General features: G+C 39.9%; 1 protein-coding gene across 8 annotated transcripts in view; it reads right to left on the bottom strand.

Annotated features, from left to right (window-relative positions):
* Positions 1-22,754, bottom strand: part of EYA4 (EYA transcriptional coactivator and phosphatase 4) — a 355,737-nt gene that overhangs the window by 206,798 nt on the left and 126,185 nt on the right. Inside the window, exon 1 of one of the 8 annotated variants that reach the window (XM_089676188.1) lies at positions 4,327-4,589. The exons of the other annotated variants lie outside the window; for them this stretch is intronic. The gene's annotated coding sequence lies outside the window, so the exon portion shown is untranslated. Of the gene's footprint in view, positions 1-4,326; positions 4,590-22,754 lie in introns of those variants that run through there. 8 annotated transcript variants of the gene reach the window in all.

Below are 22,754 nucleotides of genomic sequence, written 5' to 3'. Positions count from 1 at the left end.
TCAATCTGTTTAAATGGCTCATGATTGCAAACCATTTCATATTCACATATTAATAGAAGATCAGAACTACTTTTATACTACCCTGTTATAAAGCCTCTCCAGTGATATGTAGCCTCTTCTAAGATTGTTAATACTTTCTATAGAACTATAGACACAACTGTTTTTTCATTGTGGGTAAAGTAAGGGATGGTTGTAACCCGTTAGTTTAATTTTTGCCATCTGTGTTCCATTGGGGAGATTTACATTTACCACTTCCTACAGCCAAAACAAGAGCTGGGAACTGGGGGGGGGTTGGGAGGGTCAATGTAAGGAAACTCCTTTGGGGTCCCCGGTCTCCAGAACTAGTGTCTCCATTGGATGATTTCCCCTCTATTACTTTTCTGGGGACAAACCAAAATTGGGGGTTTCTTTTACTTTCACTTTCAATGATACTGTTAAACATGACAGTTAGAGAGGGTGAATTTCTCCAACGAGGGCACAGACAGTGGTAAAAACTGACAGGTGTTCTAATCCATCTGCACTCTATCCAAACCAAAAAAAAATTTACTTTTACTGTAAATAAAATATATTATGTTACATTTTTGTTTCAAAGTATATCTACAACTACCAATTTTTTTCTTTGGATAGAATGGGGAAATATAAGAACCCCTGTCAAATTTCCCTCCTCTCCGGGGCCCCATTAGGGTGATTTTTTTGCTTACTGTCCTGGGGACAACCCTTTCACCAGACAGTATGTAAAGGAAACTTTCCAAAGGCAACAGAGACAGAAGTAAAGATGTTTTAGGCTACGTATGGAAATTCAAGAACCCTGTCATCTTTTTATTGTGGTCTGTTTCCCTGTTGCAGATTTTAGTTAAAGGGGAGGATTTAACATTTCTCCTTTCTATCCAAAAAAGAGAGTTTGGGCTATAGATACACTTTAATAAATGAGTCACTAAGATGGTTTAGCACAAGCTTTTTTCAACCACAGCACTCAATTGGCTGTACAGTTCTATTTGCCTATCAGGGCGGAACTTAAAAAGGAAAAAGAACAAAAAACAGGACTTTATCTTGGGTATGACTGGATTCATTCATGAAATACTATACACTTTAAAGCTTTACCTTTTTTAACTAAATTAAATGAACATTCTCTACCCCTTTGTAAATCAACCCCAAAAATTCTTGCTGCTTACCACCCCATGGAGTTGATTTACTGAACCAGCATTGAATGTTCACTTAGCAAAGTGAAGGTATGTTTACTTCTATTATCTATTCAAATGAAAGGCCAGAATCTTGATACTTTTTATTTTAACTTCCTCTCAACATGATTGGGTCTTCAAAGTGAACACAGACATACTTTATTACCTAAGGTAAGTGAACATGCAATTTGCTAAATGAACAGTCTCTGCTCCTAGCAAATTGATCCTTATGTGTTATAACTGTGGGCATACATCTACAGAAAGAACAGCCTGCCTAATTCATTTTATCACTCTCTGTCGGGATCATTGTTAATTCCCCCCACCACTGACAAATTTTTTCCTCTGCAGTTGGAACAAACCATTACATGTACAATTTAAAAATAATAAGGGATGTTTACAGTATTGTATGATATTTGTTGTGCAGACTGTGCAGAATCTGCCAAATGAAAGATGAAATACCCAGTTCACTTGTTAAATACAAATCAGATTCCAGTGCAACTAATGAAAAAACATAAATTGACTTTTTCATTACCCCATGCACACAGTACACCAGAACTATAGAAACAAGATATGTATTTATTACATAATTTCACTATAAAAACATAAACAAAGTATAAAAACAAGATAAGTGGTACACCCCAACATACCATATGTGGTGGCTGCATCACCTCCTATGGTATGTTGGGGTGAACCGCTTATCTTGTTTTTATACTTTGTTTATGCTTTATAGAGAAATTGTGTAATACATACATATTTTGTTTCTATAGCTCTGGTGTTATGTGGGGTAACGGAAAAGTCAATTTATGTTTTTTCCTTAGTGTCATTTCTGTGTATAGGACATGGTATCCCCCTTTTTTCCCTTTTTCTTTGATTCCTGGCATTGATCTCATGTTCCCTTAGATTCCAGTGCTAACTGAAAACAATATCTCACAGTTTACAAGTTGTTATCGACAATTGCTTTATTGTCTGTTACACCAGTAATTAAAATCCACACTCTACACATGCATGATTTCACCATACAACAATTCTATATAGATGTAGGCAAGTGCATGAAGGTGCAAGAAAATATAACAGATCTTCCTCTTTTGTTCTTGGATGTCAGAACACTGACATAAAAGCCACATTAGTCACAATGTTAACAAAACAGGTTGCTTACAAACTACAAGGCCTTTAATAAGGCTGCTCATCACAGACACTTCAAAAGACGGTATACCCCACAGGCGCAGATTAGATCCCATTTATGTTCAACAAAATGAGCAGTCCACTAGCATGCTTTAATAGATGGGCTTCACTTTTTAAAACAACTCTAGAAATAGGAAGCAGCACATCTAATTTTTTAAATAGAAGAAATCTACTTTCATTAGCTCACTGCAGCTAAAAAATGCTAAGCTATAAAATCCATTCTCATACGAGCACTGTAAGTGCACTGAAATAATGCCAATCACGCAGGGAAAGGCGTGTGGAAGAAAGCTAACACCATGTAATGTAATATTAGTTTTTCATTGTATAGCAAAGTATTTTATTGAGGCATTTTGATTTACTAGCCACAGATCTTATCTTTCACAGCTAGCCACACAGGCTCCTGGTATTAATAGAGCTTTCTTAACCCTTTTTAGGATCTGAATGTCTGGAGGGTTACTGCCAAACTAAGCCTGACACAGACCTGGAAATGCTCCTATGCTGAAAATAAATGAATATTACAGTGCAGCCATGCTGGTGTTGTGTTCTTTCTCTATGGCATGGTGTAATTTAGGAAGTATTAAGGTGTTTTTACAGATTCATTTTATGGTTGTAGAGTTCTGTATAGCTTCAATACCCTTATAACAGAAATGAAGATAATAGAATGTATAGCAGGCAACAGTTTATTAACCTAGAGACTACAGCCATGTGGTAGGGGAAAGGGAAACACGTATAACTTCTCTGCGCTTGAAAGCAGTTACCTATTCAAAATACAGATGTCTTTTTATAAACTGATAAACAAACCAATATAATTTTTTTCAGAGTAACAGATAACATAAAGCTCAAGGAGGACTAAATAAATTTTTTCGCCATTCAGTTGTACACATTTGATTTGCTTAGGGGAGAAAAATAAATAAAAATAGTTTAAAATGAGAAATTCCAATACATTCCTGGTCATTGTTAGTCAATACATGTAAACCATTTGACAGTACAAACAATCTAACCAATTTATATCAAAATCCAAAAACAAATTCATAGCTGTTTACAGACTATGCATGTACACAATGGGATTTATAGTGGATAGATAAGCACAAGCTCACTTCAAGAAACTATCAGTGCACGAAGCGCTGAAAACGAGCATGTAACAAAATCCTGCAGCATGCTGTTCATCAGACCCTGCAAACCAAACTAAACAGTGCATTGGCTCCAGCAACTCAACAGCTTTCCTAATAATCCATTCCTCAACAGTACAACATATCAAAAAACGATATCAAGCCAATGAACAATTGAAGGTTTTATTTGTTTTCCTTTATAATTTTTTCAAATAAACTATGTCTCTTTCTATATATATATATATATATATATATATATTGTGTATCAAACTTTACACACTATAAAAAGTGTTTGTAGTGCATGGCTTACCACTCAAGAAGTGCACTTGTTACATTGCTTATTTAATCAAATGTTTCAACAGCATTCTAGAATAAGACATGAGCTGAAGACAACTGCCTGTTCTTAAAGTTACAAATGCAAGTAACATAAACTTTGAAGAGCATGACCAGCTACAATAAAACATATGTATACTTTATTACACTGTACTTTTATGTGCTAAAGTTATATTTAAAGGTATATATTCTGCAAATAAACTATTTCAACAACTACATTTCTTCACCGCATGGTGTAGAACATAAAAAACATTGATATAAGTAAAACATTACATACGAGTATGCAATTCTTCACATAACTATACTAGAAAGTACTGGTATAAAAATGTCTATCTAATACAGCTATAAAATAAAAAACAGAAAGCACACCTAAATATTGCGAATGATATACATCAAAAATGAAACATGCAAGCACAGATATGCTTCTTAGTCGCCCGTGTTAGGCCTGCAATCCTGCAATATACCATATTTTCTGAAAATCAGCACCTTAGTACTGATATACTGGCCATTAAGAGCAAACTTACCTTTGAATGTCTAGGAAAATTCCCACAATTTCAAATTTACGAGAAGAAAAAAATCAGTCAACAGGAAAAGCTTATGTCCGGTAAGCCATTTAGGAAAACACAATCCAAGCGAGCAGTGGGAGTAATAGAGAAGGTGCTGGATTTCAGTATCACAAGGGTCTGTGTTAGCTGTCAGTATTGTCTTGAATCGAATAGCTCTAAGACACTTTGTCGTCCCTTGAGTTGTCACTGTGCTGCCAGCTCCCAGCAGTTATTTAAGTTAACTAAAGAGGCGATCTGGATAGTAAACAAGTTCTGCTCAAACCAATGGCTTTCCACACCTTTCTGTTTATAGTAAGATGACTTGCTCTCAGAGGTCACTACCATCAACAACTCCTGTCTTTCAGTGGCTATCCAGTGTGCTGTATATATCCTAAGGCTCTTTTGATCAAGCCACCTTCCTGAGACTCTGCTCACCGGCTGTCACAATGACACATCTGCTCCTTATTGTTTTCGAGTCTTCTAACTTGTGACTTGGATCTCAGTGTTATGTTATTAGGCTGCTTCATGGATAAAAGGGTTTACTATGATCTTTTATATTTATATCGAGCAACAACAAAAATGGCAGTTTTATGAACTGTGTTTTCGAAATGCCCAGACAAAACAGGTCTTGATGTAAGTATAGTGTTTTAAATTAACTATTTGCTGTCACAACAAAGTAAAATCGTCATAGTAATCAACAAGCACCTTGTATGGTGATATAATTTAATACATATTATTGAGTGTATTATGTGCCAGTTTACACAGAGAACACAAATTAACTTGTTTAGTAAGGCAAAACAAAGGGCAACATTCCATAGTAATTATTCGATCAGGAATCACCTTCCAAAGATTTATTTTGTTTAAATTGTAATCTGATCAGTTATTACGGGTCAATGCACTTTGCAATACCTTATTAAAAAAAAGACTGAAAAGACTTTTAGCAAATTTAGTAAATGTATTTTAACTTACTAAATTAAAATAAAATTTATTACAAATTGGAATACCATAACTAGGTCTCTAAATGACAGAAAAGAATGAATTCTAATGACACAGAAAAATGCTGACAGCGGATCAGATTGGTTTTGTTTGTGATATATTATGTCTGTTCGCTGCACTATGGTTGTTTGCACTGCAGGTTTCACCCAAACACCTTCAAGCAATGCAGTAACAGGGTCTATATATGACTTTTCCAGTTACAAGAAATGGGCTTAAAATGACATTTTCACTTTAAGAAAAATCTAAACTGTATTCTGTATGGAATTTTTCTAACAATTACTATAATCTAAATGACAGACACATTGCATTCAAATATTTTAAAAGCTGTATACTCAGCGTTCGCCACACGCAAGAAACACCTTTAATACCATATCCACAATTATGAAAATAAAATGCTCACATAAAAAATAAATGTTTATAGAACAACTGTAAAGAAAACGTATCTCTTATAATAAAGCTGAATTCTAATATAAAAAATAAATATTTGCAGAAATTAGAACACGCTGTGTAAAAATGACTAGGGTTTTGATCCGCTAACATAAAACAATCACAATACTTTTTCTGCATACAGTAAAGCTATCCTTACTCTTCCATGTTAGGATTTTAATCCATCCTTCTTACAATTTTCACCAGCCATATGAAATATGGATGTCCGCTGCTGGTAACCAGATAGCTATTATATCTTTAGGTTTTGCTGTGACAGGGAGAGGAGACAGGAGACTGAAGATATGTCAAAGAGCACAGGAGGCCCAGTGCTGATTCAGAAGCCACCCAGGCTGAGTAATTAACCCATCAGCTCCCTGTTACCCACAACACATTGCATTTGATGTTCATTTGCCTACCTAGGAGTGTGTGCCAGTTAAATATGTGTTTTTCCACACAGACCACTGAGACTTAGTTGTCCTTCTTATAACAAATAAATACAAAAAAGTATAGTTTTCTGATAAAGAGGTTACAATATATATTTTCAGTTTACATATTTAAAAGGTAAATGAAGAACAGCTTTTTCTTTTAATAAAGGTATATGAAGGTAAATTCTATCCAGCTATGTACTATAAAAAGACAAATATAAGCAAGTGACTTGGCCATAAAGGATGACTATATGGGGTTAAAAAAACCTGTAGGAGGATCCCAGGATAGCTCCAAATCAGTTTGGCAGCAAAGACCATATCCATTTTCATACTCATCATGATGGGAAGTACAATGGAGTTGTAATCCTATCAGCATAACATATGACTAACTTAGCTTGTCAGCAGTTGGGTAACACACATTTCATTTTCAGGCTTTGCTGCTGCTCGGATAATTGTTAGCCTTGGTATACTAAGGATTGAAGCTTTATGAAGTATTTCATCAGCTATTCCCAACTCACAATAGACAATGAGCTTACCTGTGTACCCCTGAAAAAATGTGTAGCAGTCAACGGTGTGTTATTTATTGCTTTTATTGATGATTTTCTTCATTTATTCATTATAGAACAGTAGGACTGTGCATAAAAGGTGTGGGTAAATAGGCAACCTTTCCTATACAGTTATTGACCAAAATCTGTTTCCATGATGAGAGCTAATACAGTAATTTCATATAAATGAACTTAGTATTTTTCACAATATAGTAAGCCAGGTTATGCCCAGTAAAACAGTGTAAAATGGATATCCTTGCTGGAGAGAAAGCTGACAACCTACAGTGAAAGGATATCCCAGTTTCTGCTTTATTATGTGAGTTTGCAATTCCTTAACCTCTCCTGCTGCTTCTTGAATATTACTTTCCTTTCACCAGAACCCCAGTCATTGGAGTGACAGCTCTGACATGAGGAAGGAAAGCCCTGTTTCTCTAATAAGCTGGCCACATCCAAACAAAGCCATGGTGCAGTACAGGGCATCACAAGTCAATTTTGGGGAAAAAAACTGCAGAAAGACCTCAGGCAATGCTTGTGACTAGTCCTTTGCCATCTGCTTGACTTTTTGGGTACCACTTCAACAGTTCAGGTCCTCCCTTGTTATAAATGAAAATGGGCTATGAAGAGCCCGATTTAAGGGCTTGCAGCCATGAGTACCAGGTGAACACTGCACTTTTAAAATCATCAGAGCTGAGGAAACTGTGTGGAGGAACTACTGATATGAAATGGTGTCACAGAATTAGGGCCACTTAGATGCCACAGCCACTATTTCTTTTCAAAATAGCAAAGCATGCATAGAAAAAAGTTCACTTACTATTTATGTATTGAGATATTTTATTGAACATGCCTACCACCCATAAGACCTAGCAAGTATGAGTTACATGACTTGACGCCCCTGTTTTGGAACTGGGAGCATTTTAAAAAAATACTTGCCAGTATAAATCCATAGTTGACCATTCATGTATTACTGTTAAAAATTCTTAACAATCATGTCACATCAATCAATTATATACTGTAAATACTAACTACATAAAAGTATGCCCATGAAAATAAAAACTCACCAGTATACTATAAATTATTATTTTTTAAATTTACTTTTCCTTGAGTTCTTTGGAAAAAAAGGCATTAACTATTTACATAAATATGTGTCTTTAAAAGCAACTTACACTATGTTTTAGCATGCAGGAGGAAACCTATGGTATATAAATATAAGAACAAGATGCAAACACCATATAAATAGCATTTGTAGTTGAAATGAAACCTGGGATCCCAACACTGCAAAGCAATAGTGTAACCACAAAAGGTACAAACATTAACAAAGCTGTAGAAAGTGGAGGTTCCTGTTGTAGAATGCAGTTTTAAGTATTACATTTTGTAAAATCTTCTGGAAAAATAAGGGGTGGGATTTAATTGGTTCAAAGATTGCACAGATTCTCTTCAGAACTCATAATCAAGCGTGTTGCATTTCCAAACTTATACTGAATGTACTGTTAGATAACATGAGCCCATAACAATAAGAAACAATTAAGCACTTTATAACTTGTAAAAAAAAAATAACCTTTCACCTCCAACATTTACTGGAGCACAATGGCATTCACCTACTAATCTGTTTTGAGTAAAAATTCTCAAGAGACACAAATTGTAATAAAGCAGGCAATGCTAGGAGCCTCACTGAGAAAGGGTTTTAAGCCAATCACTTTGCAATCGACACCTTTAGTGGTTTCACACGCAGAATGTTGCCAAACCTCTCATGCCAGGTTAGTCTATTGCAACACATAACGTGAACTGCTAATCTAGGACTTAAGATGGCGCTCTTCCCTTAGATGACTACACAGAGTTTGAACAGCCCAGAAATAGCATGAGTGAAAGTTACACCTGCAGCACATTTTCGGCACCAGTTTTTGTCACCACTACAATGTTGAAATGACAGATAGGCGTCTGAGTTGGGTTAAAACTCATAAAACATGATTGATGAACTCTGTAAGTAAGCAATGGGAGTTCAGATTAAGAAGTGACTGCCTTCGTTTCACAAGGCCAGTGTTCCACAACTTTATTATTAGACCAAGCTCTCAGGACTGTGAGAGTCATTAATAAATATTTATGCCAAGGCATCCTATTCTTAGGGATTTTAAAATCTTTAATGACAGCTAGTCAAGATTGATAGCAAGTTTAAAATTAGATGCAATGTATGTAAAGGCATACTATACATAACATGCTGATATTATGTTTAAATTTGATTCTATTGTCCTTCTGTGAACAGCTGGTACAGCTGCAGCATATCATAATCTACGGAAGAGGTTTTTTACTTGTTCTAGACGGCAGACCCTATTAAGACCCTAAGGATAGTAAAGAACCCTTTCCCAGATTGCCCTGTGGATAGGAGATTACAATGCACAATTGCTGCCACTACAGCAGTAACCACAGACCTAATATCAGTCAGGAAAATACAGTATATGTAGCCAGCAGTTATTGGCCTCCTTATGAAAGTCCTAGTTCAATTGTTGCCATTCCTAAACACTCCCGAGTCAAAGGGCCCAGAACAAATAAACAATATATAAAAAGTCACAGAAATTGTAAAATTTCATATATTTGTTAGTATTCTGGAACATTAGGTTTACTGAAACATTCAGTAGAACTGGACACTAGCAAAGCAACACCTGTATAGATAGCCAAGTGCAACCCTCCCCCATGCTTTAGTTTTGTAGTAAGCGGTGATAGCAGCGGGTCATAAGAACAGACGGAAGGAACCTTTGTTCCATAATGTACTCCAAGGAAAAGATTTTTACAAATAAGACAAAATAATTCTACTTTCTTGGAACAAGACTAACAGACCCACAAAAACCAACAGGTTAGCACAGTTGGTTCAACAGAGCCTAAGTAGCCACCTGAAGAAATCTTATGACCAAAGCCGGTATGAGCTGATGCACGAATGTCCACCTGATAAAACACAATCAATGTGAGGAGAAAAGATCGAGTGCCACCTTGAAAATATGGGAAACGGATGTCTGAAGCTGAAAACCAAAAAGAAACAATTACAGATCTACTAATGTGCAGTCCCCAAAAGTGGTACTCACAACCACCTCCTGCCATCAGTTTGTGGTCATAGAAGGGCCAAGGGCTCTAGTGTTATCTCCTGTGAGATCGTGAGAGGGCACACACCAGGCTACCTCTGGACCAGTGCCCTGATTGACCACAGCAGTGATCCAAAATGTGATCTGTTGCCCCACAGTGCACATAGGCTGGAGTGTGCCAGGCAGGGTTCAGATGAACATGCCCCCTCTGGATAGTTTTTTCCCCTTCAGTGGGTATGACCCCAAGACATGTTTAGGAACAGGGTTCCACCAGATGGATGGACCACAACCCTGGATCTGTACAGTACTCTGTGGCTAACTCAATGCATTACACCATGTGCCTAGGTGAGCACCTAAAAAGATTTTTATGCCCAAAGCGTATCATTACAGACTCACCTTCCTATTTCCTCCTGGTAGAGTCTATGTACAACCTCCTGATGCAAAGCCGTGGAGTAATCAATCTGGAAGCTGTAAAAAGGAGCCTCAGTGGCTTTGCAGCAACTGAAGAATCTTGCTTAACTAGTTGCCAACCGCAGATAGCTGAATGACGGCTGCACTGCGGCCGGCTGGTTCTGAGTGGACGTCATATGACGGCCTCCCAGAACGCGCTCTCCTGCGCTCCCCAGGGGGCGCGCACCCAGCGATCTCCGTGATCGCTGTGTCCTACGGACACAGCTGATCACGTGATGTGGTAAAAGGCCAATCACAGCGGCCTTTTACCACGTGATCAAAGGTGTCCAATGACGCGCTGATCAGATGGAAATGCAAGTGCCGCTGGCAGATCGTGAGGAAAGTACTGCCGAGAACCGACAGTTGTCAGAGCGGGGATCGGCACCGATCATCAGGGCACTGATGATCAGTGCCCTGATGATCGGTGCCCAGCAGTGCCACCCGCAAGTTCCGCCCACCTGTGCCCAGCAGTGCGCCCACTAGCTCTGCCCACCTGTGCCCAGCAGATCACCCACCTGTGCCCAGCAGTGCACCCACCTGTGCCCAGCAGTGCACCCACCTGTGCCCAGCAGTGCACCCACCTGTGCCACTCTGCAGTGTCACACACCTGTGCCCAGAAGTGCCACCCACCTGTGCCCAACAGTGCCACCCACCTGTGCCCACCCACCTGTGCCCACCAGTGCCACCCACCTGTGCCCACCCACCAGTGCTGCCCACCAGTGCCACCCACCAGTGCAGCCCAGCAGTGCTGCCAGTCAGTGCCACCAGTCAGTGCCCAGCAGTTGTGCCAGTCAGTGCCGCCAGTCAGTGCCCAGCAGTGATGCCAGTCAGTGCCATCTATCAGTACCCATCATCAGTGTCACCTATCAGTGCCGCCTATCAGTGCTGCATATTAGTGCCGCCTATCCGTGACACCTCATTAGTGCTGTCTATCAGTGCCCTTTAGTGCTGCCTATCAGTGCCCATCAGTGCCGCCTATCAGTGCCCATCAGTGCTGCCTCATCAACGCACATCAGTGAAGGAGAAAAATTACCTGTTTGAAAAATTTTATAATAGAAACAAAGAAACTTTTTTTTTTTTCAAATTTTTTGCACTTTTTTTATTTATAGCACAAAAAGTAAAGCGCCCAGTGGCGATTAAATACCACCAAAAGAAAGCTCTATTTGTGAGAAAAAAATGATCAAAATTTCATATGGGTACAATGTTGCATGACCGCGCAATTGTCAATCAAAGTGCGGCAGCGCTGAAAGCTGAAAATTGGCCAGGTAAATAAGGGGGTATAAGTGCCTGGTAGGCAAGTGGTTAAAGAAAAAAAAGCCCTGATAAAAAGAAAAAAAGTTTTGCTTCTCTCAGAGCAGATGTCCTAAGGACACTAGCAAAATACTGAGGCATGCTGGGAACAGGAGGGGTTATACTAGGATGTCCTTTGCTTTGCCAGTCTCTAATTCTTCTGAAGGTGGCAGTATAACCTAATAATCCCCAAACTATCTATGTCTAGATAACCTGAAAGATTGTTGAAAAAAAAAAACTATGCTCTTTAAAATGTGGTTTTCTGGTATATATGTTCCCAGCTTTATGTGACTGCCTTTTGCATTACCACAGAGATAGCCCTTCATGTCCACCCCTCACAAAGTGCACAAAGTGCAGTGTAAATAGCCATCTATGCTTTGCCTGGCCAAGATGTGCTCAACCTTTTGAAAAAAGCGAGGATCACTTAGGTGATTTGATAACTGGTCGCAGGCCACAATGAAATTACATTTTTTATTTTGAATATCATATTGAACATATTTCTCCTGCAGCTGCTGAATGCTGGTGGAAGGGAGGGGAGATGTTTTAGCAGTTGCAGGAGGAAAATGGAGATTCCTGTATAGTCTGCCACTTCTGTCCATGTGTAAAACAGAATGTGACAGGGAAGCTGGAGCATGGGGTGGGGTCACCATTGCAACCACTGATGCTACACCATTACTTGGTGCTGCGTGGTAAAAACAAGTCTCGGTGCATTTGCTCAATGCTGTTCGGGCCTGTATACTGGTTCTCTGGAAGCAGGAGGCTCCCCCCTCTATTTCTATGTGGTTATCTAGGGTGGAGGACATACACTCAACGGAAAATATTATGGCGGAGGTTCGGGGTCAGGAGGTCCAGTTCCACCAAAGATGGATCCACTGGTCTCTCTTTACCTGTTCAAGTGAATATGATTCCTTGCTGCGCTCGATGGCTTGAGTCCCTTCGTCATTCTCTCTTTGCCCCTTTGCTGTGGCTTTATTCTTTTTTCCTTTCTGTGTTGTATCCAGCCCCCTTTTTTTCACTTCTTTCTCCCTTCTTTCCCTTTTCGTTTCCTTCTTCTTTCTTCTCGTTTTGGATGCTGTTGGTGTTTGCTTTTGGATAACAGTGGGGTCTGTTTGTATTGACTTTTGGCCCAGTGTATTATAATATAATGTTTTTGGGGATGGCAATTCGAATTTTTTATGTATCTGGACTGAACCTGGTTTGTTGGCTTTTATGGCAGCATCCACCTACTTGCCTTGTTCTTGTATGTTTGTTATGTGAAAAAGCAGTTTAACCCCTTCACGCCGGCCGCGCGCAAATGTGCGGCCTCCCGGCGTCTGGGCCTAGTCACCGAGCGGCCGCACATCTGCGTTCATGTAACAAAAAACATATGTGCTGAGAGCACACGCCCTGCGCGCTCCCAGCACACATGTGAGGTACTCACAGAAAGGTCCTGGTCCTACTCTGCAGGTATTAGAGGAGTGCTCTTCCCTGGTTTTAGGTCGAGGACAACATCAGAGGGCTCCGGTGGCCACATGTGGCCCACAGGTTGAGCACCCCTGGTCTAATCGGAGAAGCCACAGTACAAAAATTCACCAGCTTCAAGTGAATTATAACATTGCAATTCTCTACACAGTAAAAGATGTGAGTGATACTCAATTTGGGGCCTAATATACTAAAAATAAAAGCACAAACAGAGATGAGGAGTAGGCCCCAAGAACACACACACCAAGTTCATGAAAAAAATAAGAAAATACAAGTGCTGGCATTATCATTACAATATATATAAATCTGCATAACAGCTTGTTCTGTTAAAAAAAAAACAGACTTACTGACTGGGTCACCAGATGAAAATAAAGGAACAAAAGCGTAAAAAAGAAAACTGATGCAACTACTACATCTATGGATTGATAATCTACAATATAGTAATTGTTTGCTTTTTGGTTTAATACCACTTTTAGGCCTCTGTCACGTGGCTGTTCCGTTTTTTTCATCAGTTCAGTCACGTTTTTTCCAAGAAAAAATGGATCAGTTCACATCAGTTTTTCATCAGTTTACATCCGTTTTTCCACCACTTTACATCTGTTTACATCCGTTTTCACCCATTTACATCAGTTTTTTGTCCGTGTACATCTGTTTTTGTCTTTTTCCATCCGTTTTTCCATCACTTTACATCTGTTTACATCCCTTTTTACCCATTTACATCAGTTTTTTGTCCGTATACATCCGTTTTTGTCTATTTTACATCCGTTTTTCATCCGTTTACATCCAGTTTTGTCCGTTTGCATCCATTTTTTATCTGTTTCGGGGTTTTTTAATGAAAGAAAAATAGGGTTTTCTTTCGTTCAAAAAAATGGATGTTAACGGATGTGGACATTAATGGGTGTAAACAGATGATCATCCTTTTACATCCGCTAGTCCATAGAAATACATGAGTGTCTGTTTTTTAATCTGTAAACGGACAGATGAAAAACGGGCATACGGAACACCATGTAAAAGGGGCCTAAAACATTACAGAAATCCTATTTGATTCTTGGTGCTACTACTACTACTACTACTAATAATAATAATAATACTTCTACTATTTCTACCACCAGCTGGTGTATTTTCAGATGCTGAAGCTCAGCAAACCACATTTATTAATGATCTCACTATACAATATGTATGCAATCATAATTTTGCACACCTTTGCAAGCATAATAAATGTTGTGAGGGTTCTCCTTTGCTGGTAAACAGGTACATTCAGTGCTGGGACAAGGTCATCCAGCGCCCAGGGTAAAGATGCCAAACTGCGCCCCCCCCAATCATGATGTGCAAGCTTAGGGAATCCTTTGCCTAATAGTCACTTGCTTGTCAAAATCACTGCTGCTGTCACAGAAGGAAAGCACCCCCATCCATGCAATAAACCACTGCGCCATGGGCAGCCGCCCCTTCTGCCCACCCCTTGTCCTGACCCTGGGTACATTAATGCAGCAACATAGGTACATTATTATTACATTCATTATTAAATTAGGCTTTGATGGTTAGTAAAAGCTGGAAATATTCTTTATGGCAGAGAACCCCTTTACGTTACTAGCCAAATACAGTTATGCCTCAAGCGTCATTTTCATCAACACAAATCTTCATACTTAAAAGAATCAGAATCAGTTATAAGCTTTTTAATTCGAGGTTATTAGTAGGAGTCATGGTAATGTTTTGAATACATTGGAAGAGATTTAATAAAACTGAAGCACTCAGAATCTGGTGCAGCTGTGCGTGGTAGCCAATCAGCTTCTAACTTCAGCTTGTTCAATTAAGCTTTGACAATAAAACCTGGAAGCTGATTGGTTAATATGTACAGCTGCACCAGATTCTGTGTGCACCAGTTTTAATAAATCTCCCCCATTGCATCAATTGATATCAATAAAGCCAGTACATTTTCTCTGTGTTCCAAGCTAGTTTTAAAATATCAGGAAACACAAACCTTATATAAAATAATGATTAAAAACAAAATGTACAGAAAAAATGATCAATATTACCTAAATTTTGCTTGATCTGGTATAAATAGCAAAACGTTTCCGTAGTGAAGTATTTGATGTTGAACCCACAAAACAATCCCATGGACAACAATACTTAAGTAATTAGTGAAAAGAAAACTTTAGAAATGCATCTATAAAATCTACCATACGTTCATTAACAAAAAAGTTTGAGAAAGACTTCAACATCTCTTCCCACAACAGGGTGATACCGAAGACAACTTCAAAAGGACATTTCCTTTTGTTTACCTGCTTTCATTTGAAAGGAGGATGTCATTGGGGTGGGAAGAGAGTGAAATGCAATGACACAATACACAGTAGCCACTGCAGAGGCACATCTGATAAACCTCAGGCATGAAAGAATGGTTCCTACTACCAAGTTATGAATTGATACATTGTTTCATGAGACTCTAAGAAAAACACCTAGAGCCACCCATACTCTGCCATCAGAATTTTCAAGCATAGTCAACAAAGCAGAAGAAACTTTCAGGAACTTTTACATTTTTGCAGTGCTTTACATTACGTGTTAAGATACACTAAACTTATTAATCTGCCAACACACCAAAAAGGTCCCTAAAATTAGACATGTCATAGAATTTGTAATGCACTGCAAAGCACTATGAAGTGTTGCCATGCATTGCGATGTACCGCAACACATTTGCGCTGGCTTAGCGTATTGGGGTGCTGTTCACAAAGAATGGCACCTCAACGCACCAATGCATGTAATGTGTGTTAACAAATGTGCTGCACTAACAAAGTGAAATGTGCAAATACAGTGCGATACAATTTCTCAATATAGAACAATGATGTTGCTTATTATCACATTTTATATATTATATATTAAGAAATTGTATTGCACTGTATTTGCACATTTAAATTTCTTAGTACAGCATGACATTTCTTAATTTTCTTGTTCATATGGTATATCCTAAACTTTATATATGCTGCTGCTTAGTTTTGTTTTTGTGACCTCCTGTGTGGTGATATTGTTTTGTTTTTAACCGCTTTCCAACTTCCCTATAGCAGGTATACTGCTTCAGGGCGGCACGGGTGTGCAAAATCATGTATATATACGTGATTTTGCATTTCCGGGTAGGGGGCGCAGGCACGCCCTACCCGCGCCACCATTCATGGCCACAGCTGTCAATCACCGGGTCCCAGCCGGTGATTACTCGCCGGCGCCCGGTGATTGACCAGGATCTCCAAAGGGGAGGAGAACTGTATGTAAACAATACAGTTCTCTTCCCTGTCAGTGTAAGCCGTGTACCGGGGTGGGCTCCCCAGGATACAGTGAAGTCACGAACGAGGAAAGCAACCCCAACACCAGCTTTTGCCACAACAGAATTTTATTTAGATGTGGCAAATAAACACAACCACAAATGTTGGAAACATACAATAAATTTACATCCACCCAGCCCAAAGGCTGAAACCCTTGTGCTGCACAGCATGGCGCCTTCTGATGATTAAGGTAGAAAGAGTAGTAATTTACCTACTGGCGGGCACAACTAAGCTGCCACACCTTACCTGTTATTACCCTAAAAGAGCAGGGATCAGTGTATGGGTGTATGGTATGGGCTAGCCTGCGGTGCAGCACAACAGCTTACAATCTTACACAAATCTACAGTATTCCCTCTGCCATAACTGGTCCTGTAGCACGTGCCTGAGTATTCCTTCTGAACAAAACGCCAGTCTGGCTTGAGTTTGTAGGATTTTATCAGCTCTCCAATGTGAAATGTCACTTTAAGTTGTGGAGTCCTTCCAATGATCAGTAACAACACTTGTGGCCTGACACAAACAGAGACCCTAACTAACTATAGGCCTGGCCTCAGTCTCAAGGCACCAACACTGAAATGAGGTGCGTGCACGATCTTACCGACCCGGGTCTGCTTTGTATCCGCTGGTGACTCTGAACAGAACAAATGTCTCTCCAACAAGCATATAATTAAAGAAAAATCTCCTGCGCCTCTATTGGGAAGTGAATAATGAAAGCAGCCTGTATTAAAGGTGCCACAGCCACAGCACCAAAAACATCAACTAAAGTATATATCAATTAATACGGCGCTATAATGACAAGATAATACAGTAAATATATATAGCATCTATATGGGGTGAGATAGATAAATATCTGACATCTAAATGAGGTGGGATATATGGCTAAGAATAACATGCATTAAAATGACAAAAAGTGCATAGTGTCCTTGGTAGATCACACAAACTTCATGCAGGTGTGAACTGCAATGTGAACTGCAATGTGCCAATCCTCTAAGGCTGGGGTGCCCCCTCACCTTCCTGCTCAGGCCCCCAGGGACCAAAGAGCATTGAGTAGTGAATAAAATATTCCTCCAGATGACAGGTAGATCTCTCTGACGGCGAGGGTATATCTCTCTCCACTTGACTAGCCTTAGTTACAGATAGGTGTGCCTCAGCAGCAGCTGGTACTCCTCAGCAGCAGATGATACCTGTGGTGTCTCTCCGGTAGACTCTCCCATACGGTCACCAGTGAGGCAAGAGAGACTGGTATAGTGTAAAACCTTTTATTTGGTAAAAAACAATACTAGAAATCTACTTACAAAACTCTTATGGCAAGCAGGCCTTTACACCACTCCAAGGGTGTACTGTATTGGAAAACGGAGCACCAAGATGGCGCCGACGCCGGATGTGACGTCAAGCCGTCGATCGTCAAAAACTCCTCCCACTGGCGTATCTACGCGTTACGTCACTCAAACACGTGACTTCATCAGGATAAACGCCTACTACTGGTGGAGCCTAATTTATTGGGTGGATTAGTCAATCGGCACTCCTACTAGGCGGTACCAGCCGCCATTAACTTGGAGTACTATATCGAGGACAGACTTCTATACGTCTATGCGGCAATCCTTGCATTCAATGCCGGGGAGGATGCCCATAAGATGATAGGACAATAACAGCGCCAGAACGATAAATGTGAATGAAGGTTAATTTATAAAAAATGATGATATATAAAAAATGATGATATAAAACGCAAATTAAAAGTGATCATGATGGATAAGGTGCACGCTCTGATCACAGGGCTGAGCACCCTAAGGCGGCACTCTAACATGCCAGCCACCATACAATATCACAAGGGAATGCAATCTTGCCGTATATGTTGCTGAGTTCGTCTGGTCTCATCAGCTTCCTGGCAGCAATCTCATCAGCATTCCTGGCAGCAATCTCATCAGCTTCCTGGCAGCAAACTCATCAGCTTCACTCAGCTGCAGGTCTGGTTGCTGAGGGACGCATGCACACTTGGATGTCATCGGATTCTCAGCTTACGTGGCCCCTTCATTCAGCATCGTCCAAAACATGGCTGCAGTCTCCTCTTCCTGTTTACTCCAACTCTGAGTGCAAAACCCCACCTCTTCATGAATATAAAAATATCTATGCAGTCTGAGGCTGTGTTAGAAAAACAGTGACGTCTTGTGGCTAAACCGCAGAATGTCAGTCAAAACATTAATTTACTTCCACACAGTGTTCAAACAATGAGAGCTGTTTCCCCATCTCACATCAGCTCGTGTGCATTGCTTTGGATGGCTGTGCACAGTACAGCCATCCAAAGCAGTGTGATTACAGTGATGCTCCAACACACAGCACATAGTAACCTTTGATCGCCCTTCATGTTCACCCCTTCCTGCCCAGTGACATTAGTACAGTGTCAGTTCTTTTTTTAGCACTGATCACTGTATTGGTGTCACTGGGGATGTCAGTGACACCAAGCCAGTTCCCCCCAGTGTCAGAATGCCCGCCGCAGTCCCGCTATAATTCGCTGATCGCCGCAATAAAAAAAGAATCCCAGTATCTGTACCACCATTTGTAAATGCTATAACTTTCACGTAAACCAATTAATTTACACGTATTGGGATTTTTCTTTTAGCAAAGACATGTAGCAGAATACATTTTGGCCTAAATTTAAATTTGTTTAATAGCAAAACGTCAAAAATATTGTTTTTTTCTCAATATTGTCGGTCATTTTTTTTTGGGGAAAAAAGAACGTAAATTTGGGTGCAGCGTTGCATGACTGCACAATTGTCAGATAAAATAACGCAGCGCCGTAATGCAAAAAATGGCCTGGTCAGGAAGGGGTATAAATCCTCTGGAGGGCAAGTGGTTAATGTAATATGTGTTGCAGTGAGTTCGGTAACAGTTATATTACCACAAAGCATTTGTTTAAATGGGTCCTTAAAGGATATAATGTTTGTGCTGCAGATATGCACGGTTTTGTAATTAGTAAGTGAAAAAAAATACATTCCCTAATATAACTGCTCCTCTGCATTTTAGCTGTACAGGCTCAATATCACCACAAAGCAATAGTCTAAATAGGCACTTAAAAGATATTGGGGTTGATTTACTAAAACTGGAGAGTGCAAAATCTGATGCAGCTCTGCATAGAAACCAATCAGCTTCCAGGTTTTGTTGTCAAAGCTTAACTGAACAAGCTGAAGCTAGAAGCTGATTGGTTACTATGCACAGATACACCAGATTCTGAGTGCTCCACTTTTAGTAAATCTCCTCCACAGTGTGGTTGCTGCAGATATGCACTCTAGTAATTAGTCATTTAGTCCTTATAACCTTCCTTGATATAATTGCCCCTCTTCATTTTATCTATTCACATGTCATAACAGTAACCTGGTTATTTCACAACTCTAACATCTGCTACTCTTCTGGCCTCTTCCCTGAACTGGACATCCAAGGTTTGGCACAGCACAGCCCAATCCACGATGGACAGGGAAACTCAGTAAAGGATAATTGTACATTACAAAACACGCTAACATTTAAAACATATATAGGGATACTAAGAAGCTATGCAAATATGTTTTCCTGAGCTTTGGATGCTTTCAGCACAGTTTCTGATCATGGTCTATTTGCAAAATATGTTCTAATTCAACTGATTCTGATTTAAATTAGAACCAACATTTTTTTTTTTTAATGCAAACATTCTTGAATTGATAGTAAAAAAAAATGTGCATGCATACATACGTGGTAATGTGTTACTTTTTGGATTGTCCTTATTTTTTATATTATCTATATGCCTTGTTGACTATGGCACTCTTAAGCGATAGAGAGGGGATCAAACCTAGGAACTTTCCAAAGCTGATAAGCCTGTGACTAGGATGGGGTGACGGCGGAGCAAATGCAGAGCAAGCGGAGGGGCCATTAGCGGCAACAATATAATAGCAGGGTGCATAGGACAAACTACAGGGGACAGTTAGGGACACTGGACATGCTTCAGAAGATTGCACACGCACACACAAACACACACACACATACACTTTATTGCCAAAAGTATTGGGACGCCTCTGCAAATCATTGGATTCGGGTGTTCCAATCACCTCCATGGCCACAGGTGTATAAAATCATCACCTAGGCATGCAGATTGCTTCTACAAACATTTGTGAAAGAATGGGTTGCTTTCAGGAGCTCAGTGAATTCAAGCGTGGTACCGTGATAGGTTGCCACCTGTGCAATATGTCCATCTGTGAAATTTCCTTGCTACTAAATATTCCACGGTCAACTGTTAGTGGTATTATACCAAAGTGGAAGCAACAGGGGACAACAGCAACTCAGCTATGTTGTGATAGGCTATGTAAAATGACAGAATGGGGTCAGCACATGCTGAAGTGCACAGTGCACAGAAGTCACCAACTGTCTGCAGAAACAATAGCTAAAGACCTCCATACTTTGTGTGGCCTTCAGATTAGCACAACAACAGTGTGTAGAGAGCTTCATGGAATAGGTTTCCATGGCCGAGCAGCTGCATCCAAGCCTTACATCACCAAGTGCAATGCAAAGTATCGGATGCAGTGGTGTAAAGCACACCGCCACTGTACTCTAGAGCAGTGGAGACATTCTCTTGAGTGACCAATCACGCTTCTCCATCTGGCAATCCAATGGAGTGTCACAATGCCTGGCTGCATCGTGCCAAGTGCAAAGTTTGATGGAGGGGGATTTATGGTAAGGGGTTGTTTTTCAGGGGTTGGGCTTGGTCCCTTAGTTCCAGTAAAGGGAACTCTTAAGGCGTCAGCATACCAAGACATTTTGGACAATTTAATGCTCTAAACTTTGTGGTAACAGTTTGGGGATGGCCCCTTCCTGTTTCAACATGACTGCGCACCAGTGCAAAAAGCAAAATCCATAAAGACATGGTCCTGAGTCCTGATCTCAACCTGATAGAACACCTTTGGGATGAATTAAAGCAGAGACTGCAAGCCAGGCGTTCTCGCCTGACATCAGTGCCTGACCTCACAAATGCGCTTCTGGAAGAATAGTCAAACATTCCCATAGACCAGGGGTGGGCAACTGTGGCCCTCCAGCTGTTGGTGAACTACAAGTCCCATCTTGCCTCTGCCTTTGGGAGTCATGCTTGTAAATTTCAGTTTTTCAATGCCTCATGGGACTTGTAGTTCTACAAAAGCTGGAGGGCCACAGTTGCCCACCCCTGCCATAGACACACACCTAAACCTTGTGGACAGCCTTCCCAGAAGAGGTGCAGCTGTTATAGCTGCAAAGGATGGGCCAACTCAATATTGAACCCTGTGGAGGAAGACTGGGATGCCATTAAAGATCATGTGCCTGTAAAGGCAGGTGTCCAAATATATATATATATATATATATATATATATATATATATACATATATATATATATATATATATATATATATATATATTTAATTATTAGTATAAATTTTTTAATTAATATTTATTTACTTGTTTTAAGCATTACAGACAGCCTTTTAACAACCATTAAAGGTGCCTTTGATGCACTGTCACAAAGGTATAAATATTTCTGCAAGCTAGCTGGAGCCTTTGGGTGAGATTTGGTCAGTTCCCAGCTATGGAGGTGATATATGGATGCTACTATCTGAGGGAAGTGATGTAATTACTCTCTCACGGGAAATTCTCTGTAGAAATATTATGTTTTTATTCTTTTCAGGAACTGTGTTTAGGGCTCTTCTACCCCCCCCCCTCCAATTTTTCCTACTACTTGAAATCCCAATTCTGTGAAACTTAAAAATTCCTCCTTGCGGTGGGGCTACATGACGCTGAAAGGGTTACCTGCTTGCTTAGGTCTAGGAGGCATGGAAAAGAAGATTCATTTAATTTAGATGATTAATATTCTATGCTCTTCTACGCTGCAGGCCAGTCTTCCTCAGCATTTTCTCTCACATGCTCCGGAGGTTTAAGGTCATGACAACATCAAGACCAAAGTAATGTCCACAGTCCTGCATTGGATGTGACGAGGATGAAGGACAGTCCACCACTGAAGCACAGAGCAGAGGATCGAATAAGTAAAATGCTTTTACTCTCCCATAGACCAGCACAAGCAATTGCAAAAATTAATTTTCTGACTTCCCAGAGTTTGCCTTTAAGCTTGAGATTGTAGTCTCTATAGATGCTACAGAAAGAGGCAAGATAGTAAAAGTTTTATACACAAAACAATATACATATTCTAGTGCAGCCCTCTTTTTTTCTGGGGGGGGGTGGTATGAGAAATGGCCCTCCCCAAACAGGATACTGCACTCAGGATACTGTCTCATTAAGAGAACATGTCACCAAAAAAAATCATCACATAGGGGACTTTTTGTCCCCTATGTGATGAAAAAAAAAAGTTCAATAGAAAAATTTTTTTTCAATAGTAAAAAAAATCAAAGTTGCACCCAAGCACATAACATCCCCTCAAAAAAAAAATTTTAGACCCC

The sequence above is a fragment of the Staurois parvus genome, unplaced genomic scaffold (genome assembly GCF_062004578.1).
Source record: "Staurois parvus isolate SC_StPar_1 unplaced genomic scaffold, SC_StPar_1.0 ptg000165l, whole genome shotgun sequence".
Classification (NCBI taxonomy): domain Eukaryota; kingdom Metazoa; phylum Chordata; class Amphibia; order Anura; family Ranidae; genus Staurois; species Staurois parvus.
This window is presented reverse-complemented; position numbering and strand designations above follow the sequence as displayed.